Below are 13,502 nucleotides of genomic sequence, written 5' to 3'. Positions count from 1 at the left end.
TTTATTCTCTTGGATTTATTCTCCACAGTTGATTATTGTGTGGCATTTGGCTGCTTCCAAAGATTAGGGTACTTTAAAAAGAGGGAATTTTGTCGAAGTCTTTTTTAAGTCTGGAGGAACTTCAGGAAGGTTTTGGGAAGTTTGATTTACATGTGTAGTTAATCTATTTGTACATACATGCAAGTAGTGACTTTTTTCTCTGAAACAGGTGCCGTGTAGAAAAACTGCTTGTCTTTGAGTCTAATGCCTTCATTTTGGATGTTCTGCATATAGAAGTAACACACAGGAGTTGATTAACCTGAACAGTTATTTAATAAGTTTTTTTTTTCCCAGAAGCATCTAGACTTGCATTTTCAAGACCTCTTATCATTATTTTGCTAAGAAAGGGGAAATATACCATGGGGTAAACATACAGATGGATTTCCCACTCAAGATATCAGAATAGAGTTGCAACCTCAGTTCTAAAGTTGGGAATAAAGATGAACCCAGTAAATAAGACCGTTCCAAGCAAGGATGCACTACTGAGTACATAGGAAAATAAACCCTAATGAGACAAAATCTTACCTTGAACATAGTGAAAACCTACCAGTAGACACCTCAGTGTGAGCCAGAGCAGAGGTAAGAGCTTGGCACTTAAAGACCAAATGGGCTTACTGCTTGGACAATTATCTAGAATGACTGGATTATGATTATGTTCCATTAATCAGACCCCCTGCTACAGTTCCATGTGAGAAAACATGTCCCATCCAAATTAATCTGTGGTACCAAAATGAGCCATTTAATGGTCAGCTTTCTCCATCTGATTTGCCTGAGGAAAAAATTCCTTTGAGTCTTGAATGTGCTACATGCTCTGAACCCAGGGTGCTTATGGTTTAAGTTTTGTTTTTTTCTGCCTTCTATCATATTTATTCATCAATGATCTTCAATGAAAAAATCTATTTGTTCATTTAGTCACCTAATGTTTAATGTGATCCTATTATGTGTAAAGCTTTGTACTAATCACCAGGGATACAAAAGTTATCAAGAATGGTTGAGTCTTTGCCCTTGCAACTCATAGTCTAGTGGGGTGTACAGATAAATATACCATTCAAGAAATACAGTGAGATTAGTGTCATGATCAGGGAAGTAAAAGATACCAAAAGTACATGGAAGAGGGGACCTAACGCAGATAGGAGGATTCAAGGAAGATACACTGGAGGAGGTAAGATGCTCACATTTAAGGCTTTAAACACTTAATTACTCCAGCTAGAATGTGAAGAGTGGGTTAGTGTGGGGAAGCAGAAGCAGGAAGATCATTTAGAATGCCAAAGTAGTAATCTAGATAGGACATGATGATCTGCATAGGGAAGTAGAGAAAAGAGATTGGAGTTACAATCTATGTGAGTCTTTGGTTGGATCTAACCACCAAGGGAGAAGGTATTTTAGGAAATGTTGCTCAGATTTTGGATTTGGGCAACTGAGTAGATACTGAAGCCAATTATAGAGAGAGCAAATACAGGGTAGTGAAAGTGAGATGATTAGTTTGGTTTGGGACAGGGTAAATTTGAGTTACCTATGGGATAACAAAAAAGATCTGTTCTGTAGGTTGCTGGGCGTTCATGTATGATGTTGGAGAGTCAAATGTTACTATCACCATTAAATAAACCAAAATGAAATCACAGAAATCAATAATGTCCATTCTCAGAGTCCTACCAGCTATTGGGCTTCTATGTTGACGACAGGAACATCACCAATTTTCAAGAAAGAAAATTGAAATACATATGAAAAATACAGATGAAAAATCTTATGCATAATCCAAGACACTCATGCAGGTTTCTTTTTTTCCCCAGAGTTCTGAGTATGTGGCCTGGAAAATTTTATAGAAATAACACTTTGAGTACACTTTGACAGTTCCTTAAAATATTAAAAATAGTGAATTCCTATTGTGGCTCAGTGGTAATGAACCTGATCAGTTATCCATGGTGTTTTGGGTCCCTGGATCTACTCAGTGGGTTAAGGATTCAGAATTGCCATGAGCTGCAGTATAGGTCACAGATGCAGCTTGGATCTGGCGTTGCTGTGGCGTAGGCCAACAGCTGCAGCTCCAATTTGACCCCTAGCCTGGGAACTTCCATATGCCATGAATGCAGCCCTAACAAAAAGAAAATAAAAAATAGACCTACCATACAACCCAGCAATTCTACTTCTGAGTATTTAACTAGAGAAAATGAAAACAGTAATTTGGAAATATATCTGCACCCCCATGTTCAATGCAGCATTATTTACAATAGTCAAGTGTCAGATGAAGAGATAAGGTGTGATCTGTGTGTATACACTGACACACACAGACAATGGAATACAACTCAGTCATAAAAAATTAAAGTCCTATCTCTTGTGACAATATGGATAAACATTGAGGGTATTATGCTAAGTGAAGTAAGTCAGATAGAGAAAGACAAACATTACATGATTTCATTTACATGTGGCATCTAAAAAAATAAAACAAGCGAACAAACATAAAACAGAAACAGACTCAGATATAGAGAGCAAATTGGTGGTTTCCAGAGAGGGGGTAGGGAGGTGGGTGAAACAACCGAAAGAGATTAAGAGAGACAAACTTCCAGTTATATAATAAATAAATCATGGGGATGTGATGTAAGCCTAGAGAAAACAGTCAGCAATACTCTAATAACTTCGCATGGTGATAGATGGTAACTAGATTTTTCATGGTGATCATTTTGTGTCATATAAAAATATCAAATCACTACATTGTACACGGGAAATTAATATAACATTGTAGGTCAATTATACTTCAATGAAAGTAAGATATCTTCTAAACAAAAAAAAGAAATGTATGTTTTATGCATTTTGTTTTCAAAATATTTCCATTCTGCAATTTTTTTAAACATTTTATGTATACAAAAATATACATGTGTTATGAATCTACACTTTTACCTAATTAATGCTTCTGTGAATTAATCACTATTAGGTAAGTTTCCCATGGGGAGTTTTGGGGATGAATGTAGGCAGTTCAGAGAAACACAAATGTTAGCCTTACAGAAGAGTAATTTTAGGTTCAAGTGATTGCTGTGTTCTGGTAAGTTTATATAATCCTTCACACTTTTTTCCAAAGGATGCTATATATCTAGACATTCACCAATATTTGACTCTACTCTTCATTATCCTTGGTTTTTATCATTTCCATTAAATACCCCCATATTGAACATATTTGGAAATATGATTTACATTTTTGTATGATTAATGTGATGATCTTAATTAGCAATTAGTCACATTATTTAAAATATTTATAGTGTAGATTATATTTATACATTTAATTTTGTTAGTGAAGTTTCTATAAGTTATATGCAAGAAAATTCATCCATTAAGTGTACGGGCTGATGAACGTTTACAGTTGTATGCAATTATATAACTACCACTACAATCAAGATATAGAAAATACAGAAAATTTTCACCACTGTAGTCCATCCCTTTCAGACTATAATTTGCCTTTTCTAAAATGTCATATAGATGAAATTATATAGTATGTGTGGTTCTTTGTGCACTTTTTCCATTTAGCATACCATTTTTGAGTTTCATTCATGCTGTGTACAATGGTAATCTATTTTTATTAGAGAGTAAGATTCTAATAGAACAGATATCCCACCTATTCTATTTGTTCATACAGTCATCAGTTCATGGACATTTAATGCTTTTATTCCCAATTGTTCGCTATTTTGAATGACACTGCAGTGTATATTTATAATACACATATTTTTGCAAACATTTTTTCATCTCTCTGCTGTAAAAACTGAGGAGTGGAATTTCTGGGTTGCATGACAGGTGTGTAAGGTGTACAGTGTGGTAGGAAAGACTTTGCTAAACAGTTTTCTAAAGTGGCTCTACCACTCTGCATTCCACCAGCAATGAGTTCCATATCCTCCACAACACTTGGCATTGTCAGATGTTTTAATTTTAGTTATACTGGTAGGTATTTATGAAGCTTTCAGTTATACATTAGTACGTGACTTAAAAAGTTTCTCTACTGAAGAGATCACCAGGAGTTCCCCTCGTGGCGCAGTGGTTAACGAATCCGACTAGGAACCATGAGGTTGCGGGTTCGAGCCCTGCCCTTGCTCAGTGGGTTAACGATCCGGCGTTGCTGTGAGCTGTGGTGTAGGTTGCAGACGCTGCTCGGATCCCGAGTTGCTGTGGCTCTGGCATAGGCTGGCAGCTACAGCTCTGATTAGACCCCTAGCCTGGGAAACTCCGTATGTTGCAGGAGAGGCCCAAGAAATGGCAAAAAAAAAAAAAAAGAGATCACCAAAAAGGTAAATTTTACTTGAGTTCTCAGTCTCGTCAGCTACCAGCACATACATGGAATATATGAACCCTGATTTTATTGTACTAAAACACTTTCCTTTTCATCCAGTAAAATAGTAAAGTGTGGTGGTTTCAGTTTGATAATTCAAATACTGCCATTTTAATGTGTCATCATAAATCTGTTTTATTGCACTATGTCATCCCTCACGTCTTGGATAAAAACACTTTTGTTTCCTTCTAACTTGGAAATTGTGAATGTGTTTTTTTTTTTTTTATCTTTTTTTCTTTCCTTAGCATGCTTTCAGCTCCATATCATATAAGGTCTCCAGAGTTGTTAGGAAGTGATTGTTTTTAATGATGGATAACATTTTCAGAAAGCTTCTATTCTCTTCAAGAATATTTTACTTTTAAAAACAGAGTTACACTAAGTTATGCGATGAATAACTGTTTTACAGATAATGGTAAGAAGCTTATATAGAATTCTTCTGTGAGTAAAGGTAATTACCACCACTCAATAAGAATATTTGATTTTGAAGTGATTGTTTTTGCTTGCTTTGTCATAAGATAGTATGACACTTAAAATATATTTTTTTCCTTTTTTTTTTTAAGCCTGCACCTGTGGCATATGAAGTTTCTAGGCTGGGGTCATGTCAAAGCTGCAACTGCTGGCCTACACCACAGCCACAGCAATGTATGATCCAGGCCACATCTGTAACCAACTCTGCAGCTTGCAGCAATGCCAGACCCTTAACCCACTGAGTGAGGCCAGGGATCGAACCGGCATCCTCATGGGACACTATGTCACATTCTTAACCTGCTAAGCCACAACAAGAACTCCTCTGGCTTCTTTTATTATGGAGTCTTAAAACTCTGAAAGATACTAGTTCTATAACGAGCCTACAATTTACTAGGGGAGAAAATAAAACTGGAAAAAAAAAAAACAACTAGTAATTCAAGTTGAGAGGAATTATTTCTCCACTCATTTTTCTTTTGTATGAAAATAACTCAATATTCCTGGAAGCCTTCTTGTTTCTACTTGGCAAAGAGGCAGAGTGAGTACCTAGCTGGTGGGTATTTACCATTAGTTCACACTTCTTTTTTAGATGGAATGAAAATGCCACAGGGCTTGAGTGGGGGGATTATGGTTTTTCTGCTCTTTCTGGGCCAGTGGGAAGCAGAGGTCTTGGTAAGGATACTCAGAGGGTGGAGTGAAAGTTTCCTTTGAGTTGGTGTCCCAAATTGATTGGAGGGGAGGAAGGCAGCAAGCCTATCTGGGTTTTTTTAATGAGACAAAAATGAGGCTTCTATCTAGTCTCATTATTAATGATGGTGATATTTTGGTTTCAGTTGCTGGCTCTTTTGCCTTATTTCTAAGCTGACTCAAAAGCCATCTGGGAAACAGAGTACCATTTATTCAAATTCCTCAAAGACTCCAACTTATGGTAGATATCAGGACTACATTAACTTAGGCTGTGGTCTAAGGGTCATCTCATTAGTTTCTAAAATACTCCCTTTTGCAGACTGTCCTCTGTACTGCATTGCTAGCAAGGAAAGCTGTCTTATTCTTGCTCAAACTACTTGGGGCCCCTACCTGTGGTAGCACTCTATATTCTGCATTTTGGGGTTTAGTTGTGGCCATGTGACTCACTTTGCCAAAGAAATGTGAATGGAAGTGAGTATTAAAGACCTTCTGCAATCATGAAAGTGTGTATTAAAAGGGAACCTCAATCCCCTGAGGTCCTGGAGTGCAGATCACGTGGAACAAAGCCCCTTGCTAATCTGCATCGAACATGCAACATGTGAGAATCAATTTATTGCTGTAAGTGGCTGAGATTTGTCAGGTTATATATACTATGCTGCCTCATCCACAGTTTCTTACTCCTTGAAAAAGGATTGACTCATCAAATATATTATGATTTGTGGTATAAATGTGAGCTCTCACCATCTTAAGCGTAGATTTCTGTGGCGTCGGCAGGGATAAGAAGGCACTCTGCATTGACTATGAACACCTAATTCTGAAAATCAAATTGGCCGTTCATACTCTTGCATATCAGGTTACCCAGTAGAGATCTGCATTTATGCAAATTGCCTCCAGGCAAGTGTGTTTTGATGAAGCAGTGGGAAAGAATTAAAGCTGGGGAGGGAGAAGGCAGGTGAGTACTGCATAGCCACTAGCCAAATTTAAATCTGATCGCTTCTGGGTGAGTTCAAAACAATAAACTGTCAGGAATCTAGTGAGCAAGGCTAGACACATTCCATTTGGTCAGTAGCCTTTGCAATTCACTGCCCACATTGATCTTTACCTTGCTCTGTTTCTTTAGCTACACCTGACTTCTTTCTTCCCCATTTTCTTGCATTTCTTTTTACAAACACAAGTAGCAGCTACATTAGAGAATACCAGTGTCAGCTGAAAACAGTATCAATAGAGTGAAATCTTTCTCTGCCCGGAGGCATTGCATCGGCTAAGTAGGAGGGAGAAGCTCATATACCTTGGTGCTCATCTATGAGGGGCTGTAAAGATGCAAATCTACAAAATCTGGTCCAGGCACTATAGCACGTAGGGAAGGGGCTAGTTACCCCAGTGCCTTTTATCCCTTCCATGCTGCTGCTTTTATCTCATTTTCAGAGTGAAGAGAAAAAAAAGCCAACCTCATCTCCTTCCCCAATTGCAAGCTTCCCATGGCACCAGGCAGGTGGGTGAGAAGGGTAATCTTGTAAACCAAGTTGAGCATTTTCCTTAGTGTGCTATATCATTTCACATCACTCCTCACTGGTAACTCTTCAGTGGTTTTTCATCCCTGTCACAGTAAAAGCCAACATTTTTCATGGACTACAACCCTGCCACTCAAAGTAAGGTCCATGGATTGACAGCATCGGCACCGCCTGGGAACCCATTAGAACTGTTAAGTCTCAAGCCCCATCTCAGACCTGCTAAGTGAGTCTGCAGTTTAACAAGTTCCCCAGGTAATTCACATGTTCATTAAAGTCTGAGAAGCACTGACCTATAAACCCTTCCCCCTAGCTGCCTCTTAGAGGTCACCTACCAATATCTCTCCATTTTTCCTCTCCTGTCATAGTGGTTCTTCAGCACACCCGGCTCATTGTTGTCTCAGAGCTTTATCATTAACTATTCCTGATTCTTTGAACGCCCTTCCCCAAATCTCTATATATTCTTTCTCTCCTTCTTTGCCTTGATTCCTCTTAATGAGGGCACCTTATATTGAGGCCTACATTTAAAATGACATCTTCACTTGCCAGCACTCGCAATGTCATTCATACTGCGGCTTTTTTCCTCTAATGTTTAGTACTTTTTAAAAACATTGCAGAATTTACCTGCATGTTTATTGTCTAACTCCTGAGAATATAATCCCCAATGGCAGATATTTTTGTCTGTTTTGCTTAATGACATTTCCTGAGTTCATAGAATTATACCTGTCATATAATAGGTGCTTAATCTATATTAAATGAATGTGTTGAATGAAGTATTTAAAATTTTTTAAAATTTGTCAATTTCTCTGAGTGCTTCATATGATTAAGGCAGGCAAAATTACTGTAAAGTATATTTTTTTATTGACATTTATGTTTTCACCAAGAAGACCACTGAACAAAATATGCAGGTTATTCTAACTAAAGAATATGAGTTTTTACTCATTTCTGCAATGCCAATGAAGGAAGTTTTATTTAAAACAATTTAATTCTTTCATACTTTCTTAAATGAGCTTCTCTCCTGAGACCCTAAGGAAACACAAAGAGATTCGTCTGATAATTTTATTAATACTTGTGTCTGAAGTTACGTGTACTGCCCTTTCCCCCAAAGAAACTAACCTGATCTTCTATTTTGTGTTTCCATCCAAATTTGAATGTTTTGTTGTACGAGCTCACTTGCTCTTGGCGAACAGACCTGTTTCTAAGAAAGGCTAAATATGCTCATAAAGGAGACTCAAAGGGCTTCTTGGACAACAACTAATTTTTACAAAACAGCATTTCAATGAGTTAAGTGCAGGAAAATCAGAAACAGATGGATTATACAGCCATTGAGACCCACACGTTTGCAAAACAAGTGAAACACTTTTGTGTTTTGTATCGTCAAACATCAAAATAACATGCACAGTGTAAAACAAAACTTTTCTCATTTTTACCATTTTTTTTTACTCAAAGGTCATGTGTCTTATGTGCCTTTTTCATGGGAAATGCTTCCTATCTATAAAATTCCTCTTCATAACCTTTGCAGGGTAATCAAGCTGCTCTAATCTAATCTCTTAATTTTGAACCAAGGTAAATATTTTAATAATGTAATCAGGATAGTCTAAAGTTATTTGTATTTTCTTCTATTTTAATGTAAGGGATAGCAGAGCATTTGTTTTGTTTTAGTGTTTTGCTTAGTATTCTTTTGGTTACAAGGAGCAGAGCTGCACATGCACTACTTGAAGAAATAGTCATTCTGCATCAATACAGAGACAGGGAAAAAAATCCCTGTATTTGGGCATGGCGGCATGTATGAGCATCATGGCAAGTGGAATCTGAAAACTAGCAATGGCTGGCTAATGGCTGATCTGTCTCATGAAATTTTACTAAATAGCTCCTCTCTGCTCATCTGAACCATTTTCCCCTCACTTTGCTGATTACTGACCTCAAAAATTCAGCTTCAAATGACTCAGAGTGGATCTGGGTTACTTTGTAATCTGTCAGCTCAGCTGCTACAACTGTCGCTATAGTTTCAGATTCCTGAAAGAGTGTTCTGAGTGGCCCAGCTCAAATTTTGCAGCAGGTTACAGATCTCAATGTTATGGCTGGGCTGTCTGGTGCAATCAGCTGTGGCTGAGAAAACCAGGTTCCCTCTATGGGAGACAACGGGTGTTGAGATTGGTGGCACTAAATTCAGACTCCAGGATTCACCAGTGGGAAGATAATTTCCAGGAAAATATTTTGGCTAAACGTATTCTTTCGGAAATAAAAATTACATGTTTCTCTTTTCAAGAATTGAAATATTTTAGATTTTAAGCTTAGGAGGCCAAAATTGGAAAGGGTGTGGATGTCTTTCGAAGTTACAGAATTCTATCTAATCTTGTCTGGATTTTAAGAAAACAACAATAACATCAATTACATGACCACTTAGGGGATGTGTCTTTGGAGACAGTTTCTTGTACTATTTTAAATATAGTCACTTGCCTTATTTTTCCATGATCCCTGAAATATTCCCTAAAATGTAATCTTTGATTTGGTACATGCTAATCTTATAACAGGCTTTACATTAAAAAAAAAAAAAAAAAAAGACAGACTTGGGAAACTTGAAGGTGATCCAATGAAAACCTGATAACAATTGGAGTAGGTTTTATTTTCCCTGGATAAAGCAGAAGAGAGAAGAAACAATAATTTTAAAAAATACATAATTCTGATGTAGGATTTAGGCAAAAATCTGTTGTGTCAGTGACTGGAGTTCAGAAAAATCCATAAAAGAAAGATAATAACCAGCATGAGAAACCACACCAAATGCAACTGACAGGTAGACCTGAGTTCTGGCTTTGGCTTTGTCAGTTACTAGCTGGGCTCCCTGGTTCCCTGGTAACATGAACAAGCTTGGACTGGATGCAAACTTAGGTGCTTCCCAACACTAAAGAGAAGTCTAAAGAAGGGACATCCAGGGCCACTGAGCATGGTTGTACAAGTGGTTCATGGCACACTGCTACAAAGTAACACTGAGGATTCTTCCCTTTCCCTCTGCTCCACAGAGAAAAATACATTCATGTAGAGTTTTATAAAGAACAAGGATTGCTCCTTCATTTTATATCACGTTCAACCCCAGAATTTAAACTTCTATCACTTATGTAGTGGCTTCAATCCATACTTTGAAAAAGTGGAAAATCTGATTCAGGTGACAAAGTTGGAGCTTGTAATGGAGAAACAGAGCTAGGTACATTTTTAGGCCCTTTGAAAGAAAAATAGAACTAAAAGCATCCCTAAGTTGAATAGGAACTATTACCCAAAATGAGATCCAAACTCACTCTAATTGGATGATTATTAATTAATGAAAACAAACACACCTAGGCTTGAGACTAACTGCAAGGGATAAAAGGCAAATATTTCCTATGACAAAAATCAGGGTTCATCCATCATAGCATTAAGTGGATATAAACCTTAAAAAATATAGATTAAAAACTTCTCCCTCCCTTTGGGCATAATTACTCCAACTCATTCAAAGAAACAGGATGTTTCCTCACAGCAAATCAAGCATTGTAAGATAGTATCACGGTTTTGAAACAGGAATTCCCTAAAAGCAGTCACTAACATCGGCATCTATTCCTGGCTCCCAGGATCAAGGTTATATTATTAGAGCCTTTTTCAGCTTCTTAGTAGTTGACCTGAGTAGTCATTTGCTCTCCCACAATAATGTCAACCACAGGCATCAGTGCACTTCTGTAAACATATCCATTGAATATTTGCCTACTTAGATATTCCAAGGACATTGTAAAATCTCCGTCTCTGGAAGGAACAGTGGTTCCCTAACAGAATAAGCCTTCTCTATAAGAGGCACTGCTCTGCAAGGTATAATTTGAGGGCCTAAGAAAGGCCAAACTATTTCTATTTCCAAGGATCACTGTTACTTAGGTTAAGAAAAGATACTTACAGAATGGAAAACCTTACCTCTTAGTAAGGATGAGCTTATTGCAATAGTTTCTTTCATGATGGGGGGTTCAGAGCAGTCTGAGCACTTTCAGCCTCTAAAAGGGGGTATAAAATGTATGAAAGACAGTTTTTTTCCCTAGAAGTGACCCATTTTTTCTTTGACATAATTTTATCAACTATATGGTATTTTAAAAAACAAATACTTGTTTCAGATGTCTAATAGTACCATATACTTTTATTATGCTAGTCTCCAACGTGACAACCAAGATTATAAAGTAACACAAAGTTACATCTATTTTAATCCTGAATTAATAAACCATAGAATGTGATACTCTAAGTTTACTGACCATAAAAGCCAGGAGTTCTTTAGTGTTATTTATCCATAATAACTTTTTTTTTTTGTCTTTTTGCTATTTCTTTGGGCCGCACCCACGGCATATGGAGGTTCCCAGGCTAGGGGTCGAATAGGAACTGTAGCCACTGGCCTACGCCAGAGCCACAGCAACACCAGATCCGAGCTGCATCTGCAACCTACACCACAGCTCACGGCAACACCGGATCGTTAACCCACTGAGCAAGGGCAGGGCTCGAACCCGCAACCTCATGGTTCCTAGTCGGATTCGTTAACCACTGCGCCACGACGGGAACTCCCCATAATAACTGTTGATAATGTGGAAGTAGCAATATCATAAATACATGCTTAGAGAAAATGAAAGGAATCAGAAGATGTAAATGACACTGCCTTATTTTGCCTAAGGGAAAAAAAAAATAACATCATACCACAACTAGGGTAATGACAAAATTTACTGGATTTACAGTGGCATACTGATTCTTTGATTCTTTGATGTATGTGCCAGAAAGATTTAAAGGGGATCTGTAACCTGTTTAAGAATGCCATGTTTTGAACTGCTTGCTGTAGTTTTACCTATCCAAATCTATAAACCGACTGATATTAAAATAGAATTCATAGTGTCTCTCTTAGGAAATATTTGCTGAGCCAAGATGAAATGAAAGTTTGGATGTGCCTGAGATAGTTTCTAAACTAAGTGAAAGAGTAGCTACTAGTAGGTCTGAGTTCGTCTTGTCTCTAATAAGTATTTGTTCAAAGATAAATCCCACATTACCCATTTACTAATATTGTTAATGGGGTTTCTTTAATTTTATGAAGTACATCATTGTAGTTTTACAAAAAGTTGCGGGATCTCAGGGGCTAAAAGTGATTCAATGAACTTGATCTCATTTAATCAAATAAAAATTTTTATTTGATGTTCTTTGGGAATTTGGAAAACACATGGGGGAAAAAAAACACAAAACTCCAATAGTATTTACTGCCAAGTGTTAGTAATGGAGATTTTGTGTTTTCCTAAGTTTGGATGCCCTCACTGCACTGCCTCTCTGCGAGCCAGAACTCAGATAGTACCGGGTACTCATGAACAAAGGTAATGGTGATTAAACCAAACCCTGAGGATTTCAGGGAGTTCTCTAATATGCAAGGTAAAAAAGATTTCCTTTTCCATATTCCACCATGAAATACTGGCAAGCTATACTGGTGATGGGAAAGGAAACATCCTTTCAAGGGACTGTGGTGGAGGCTTAAGGCATAACTGATTTAAGGATTTAGCAGTTTCACTCAGCTGGAAGGGCTCTAATACCAATTACCGATTCAAAGATACAGAATAAAAAGTATCCAGGATGCATATTTATTTGAATTTCTCTTCCTTCAGTTTGTCTTTTCCATCCTATACTTTCTCAAATCTCCTTCCTTTCCCTCCTTCCACCTCCAAAGCTTTTGTGATTTTGCACTGTAATTTGATAGATTCACTATGAGGCTTTCTTGAAGATTCCTGGTAGAATCCTAGTAACCAGAATCATAGTCACTCCTCCAAACACCTCTCATTTTTCTCAAGAAATAAAATTCACCTCTCTCCTCTTATTCTCAGTGGATTTCCTGCTCTTTTTCAAATTACTTCTTTTCTATTATTTTTATTTTTTTAATAAAACACTCTCTCTGCTTTTCTTGTTTCCTCTTCTTAATAGATTTTCAATCTCAATACTTAGTACCTTCTCTAGGATATTACTAGTTTCTCAATTTGCTTTTCTTGTTGTCTTCTCCCTAATTTCCTAATATGTTACTCTCCTATATGCTTAAACCCCAAAGTTACAACAGCAACTACATCAATAACCACACAACTTGCCTTGCTGTGCTTGGCCCTCAAGTGAATGACCCATTCTTTTCTTCCTTTCATCAACTGGCAGATACTTGGAGTACTCAGACCTTGCGGGCCCCTGGTAGTCACTTCCATGTTACTCTAGCTCTTTGCCAATCTCCACTTTCTCAGAACTCTATGAAGCTCTTGTTTTGAAGGTCACCATCAAAATCAGCATCCCTTCCTCTAAGATGATGCTTCAGTCCGCTGTGGTATACAGCACCGATAGCGATCACTTCACCTCTCGTTACTTACTTGTCTCTAATCTTTCTAACCACTTTCTCACCTTTATCATCTTCTCCATGTCTCTTCAAAGTCATTTCAGATTTACCCCTCTATTTTGACCACATTTCTAATTTTTTATTTTCACTT

The 13,502-nt window shown here is 37.4% G+C and overlaps 1 long non-coding RNA gene across 2 annotated transcripts in view; it reads right to left on the bottom strand.

Annotated features, from left to right (window-relative positions):
* LOC102160880 overlaps positions 1-13,502 on the bottom strand; it is a 67,057-nt gene that overhangs the window by 17,078 nt on the left and 36,477 nt on the right. Inside the window, exons 3-4 of one of the 2 annotated variants that reach the window (XR_002343257.1) lie at positions 10,942-11,018; positions 7,719-9,640 (exon numbers count right to left, since the gene is read on the bottom strand). This is a non-coding gene — a long non-coding RNA (uncharacterized LOC102160880). Of the gene's footprint in view, positions 1-7,718; positions 9,641-10,941; positions 11,019-13,502 lie in introns of those variants that run through there. The other variant, XR_002343258.1, reaches the window with a different exon arrangement.

Source organism: Sus scrofa, chromosome 4 (genome assembly GCF_000003025.6).
Source record: "Sus scrofa isolate TJ Tabasco breed Duroc chromosome 4, Sscrofa11.1, whole genome shotgun sequence".
NCBI lineage: Eukaryota > Metazoa > Chordata > Mammalia > Artiodactyla > Suidae > Sus > Sus scrofa.
Note: the sequence above shows the minus strand (reverse complement) of the source record. Positions and strands in the feature narration are given on the sequence as shown.